Raw genomic sequence first — 2,391 nt, forward strand, 5'->3', positions numbered from 1 at the left:
AGAAATCCTGACTGGGGATTTTCAGAGGAGTTGAGCAGTTGCATGCTTCCCTACAGTATCAGGAATCTGGAGTTATTTTTAACCTGGATCCGTTTGTACTGGCACACTGGAGGGGGAGAATGTGGTGGGAGAGGGAAGGGATGGCCTTGCAGATGTGTGATTTTCAAACTTCAACCAGGGAGTGCAGATGCAAATGTTGTATAAATAAGTGCTGTGAACAGGAGGAATGTCTGTGATAATCTCTGTTCTCCTCCCCATTCTGTTTTAAACTCTTAAAGGAGAAGCAGTGCCTGATCACTAATGTACTAAATTCACGTCCAAAAATAACTGGAATCCGTAATTTGAAGAAACTCCACACAACATACTTAACAGTGCCCAGCCTGCCAAGCCTTAATTTTTCTGATACACAGTAAATGAGCTACTTTGGTCCAGTTTGTTAACAGAGATTAATTTCTAATGTAATGAGTCATTTGCCCTCCTCCCTGCACTGACTCACTGCTGTTCTTTCATTTGCTATCACCCTGCTCTGCCAAGCGTGGTTGCACATCTAAATGTCACTGTGGAATTTCGAGGCGCAGGTAGGTGCTATTCTTAGGGATATTCTCCTGGAATTCTGCTCAGGATTTACAAACAAAGGCTGTCAGCACTGTTCCCACGGGACTCGCTGCGTGGTGTGCTCAGTGTGACTTACACCCAGGAGCATCTCTGGTGTAACCTGGGAGCAGGGTGTACTCTGGACAGGGTGGGGTGGACCTGCTCAGGTATGGGGTGATGGCTCGCTCTTATCTTTAAAGGCACCGTGACGTGGAGCCCCTTTCCCTACCCTCTCCCTAATTTCATTGCAATCCGCCACCAAAAAGGGATGCTGAAAAAACCCCCTCGGCCTCAGCTATCCCAGAGGACAAACATTTGTTGGGATATGCCATGAGGGATTTGTTATAGTGTGTGGGGGGCCCTGTGCTGGACTTTTAAGCATTTACCAGCAGTGTTTCTGCCTAAAAGCCAAACCGAGCACCACGAATGCCTTTTCCAAGCAGTTCTGTGACTGTGGAAGTCACTCTTCCCCTGCCAAGGAGCTTTGCCAGGACATGTGCTTTGTGTTCCCTCCTTCCGGTGACTCCGTGACTTTTCCACTCGCCCTTCATGCCGTGTAAACACTGGACTGAGTCCACAGCCTGACCTCAGGTGATTCCTGACCTCTGCTCCATCCCAGTGTTTGTGTGGGATGTGGGACAGCTCGCTTTCCACGTTATTTCCATTATTTCCACAGAAATGATCCCTGCAGGGAGCTGCAATGCCGAGAGGGGAACACCCTGTGCCTTGGCTTGGTTTGGAGCTGCTGATGGATAGGGACACTTGGAGCAGGGAGACGCCGAGGTGGATTTTGCCCTGCGGGGAAAACCCCGTGTCACCCTAAATAACACACCACAAACGCGGTTTCCTGGGAGAGAAAAGAGGGCGCGGGGACAAACGCGGGAGGCTTGCTGAGGGGAAAATGGAGGACAGCGTTTATTGCACCGGGGACATTCACCGAGCACACGCTGTGGGGAGGGGCTGCGAGCGCAGCAACGGGGGACGCCGCCATTCCTTGAAGGGGATTTCTGAGGGCACAGGATCTCTTAATTATTAACGCTCATTAACCCCACAGGACCTCTGTGGGCTCTGCCCCGCATGGCGCCGCCATTTTCCCTTCCCCCCCCGCTCTCCCTCTATGCAAATCACCCTCCATCCCGGCGCTCCCATTGGCCCCGCTGCCAAATATGCAAACGAACCCCCTGGCGCGCTGCGCTCCGATTGGCTGCCGCCCTCCCCTTGTCCCCGCCCCTGGGTGTCGTCACCGGAGACTCGGGCTCTGATTGGCTGTGGGTTGCGGAAAGCCCCGCCCCGCTCAAGGCGGGCGGGGGTGCGCTGGGAAAGTGCATGAAGGTTCGAGAACGCGGGGCCGGCCGGCGCGCCACGCCCCCTTCCGGTTCACGTCACGCCGGGCGACCACCAATCGGCGGCGGGCAAGGGGGCGGGACCCGCACGCTGATTGGCTGGAGCACGGCTTGCGGGGCGTGTCCTTCTGGAAGGTTCTGGGAGGCTATAAAAGGGCGGCGCGGCGGGCGCGGGGCATTGAGCGAACAGGAGCCGAGCGGAGCCCTTGACCCCGTGTGAGAAACAGACCGGGCCGGACTGCGGGTAACGGCACTGGGGGAGACTGTGCCGCTCGCGGGGGGTGCGGGGGGGATGTGGCTGCGTGGGGGAAGGCGCGGGGAGGGAGAGATTTAGCGCTTTGGGGGGGCCTGAGGGGAGCGCGAGTGGTTTAGTGTCTTAAGAGGCCCTTAGCGCTGAGGGGATCGGGCTGGGATAGCGGGTGCGGCCGCGTTTCTGGCCGCTGCGGTGGTTTTT

At 56.2% G+C, this 2,391-nt stretch overlaps 1 protein-coding gene across 1 annotated transcript in view; it reads left to right on the forward strand.

Annotated features, from left to right (window-relative positions):
* Window positions 1-2,048: 2,048 nt before the first annotated feature.
* The window catches only part of LOC114073255 (heat shock cognate 71 kDa protein-like), a 3,936-nt gene continuing 3,593 nt past the window's right edge, over window positions 2,049-2,391 (forward strand). Inside the window, exon 1 of the mRNA XM_027911045.1 lies at window positions 2,049-2,181. The gene's annotated coding sequence lies outside the window, so the exon portion shown is untranslated. The remainder of the gene's footprint in view (window positions 2,182-2,391) is intronic.

This window comes from Empidonax traillii, unplaced genomic scaffold, assembly GCF_003031625.1.
Source record: "Empidonax traillii isolate 1590-97213 ecotype Southwest subspecies unplaced genomic scaffold, ASM303162v1 scaffold5832:size7041, whole genome shotgun sequence".
In the NCBI taxonomy this organism is placed as follows: domain Eukaryota; kingdom Metazoa; phylum Chordata; class Aves; order Passeriformes; family Tyrannidae; genus Empidonax; species Empidonax traillii.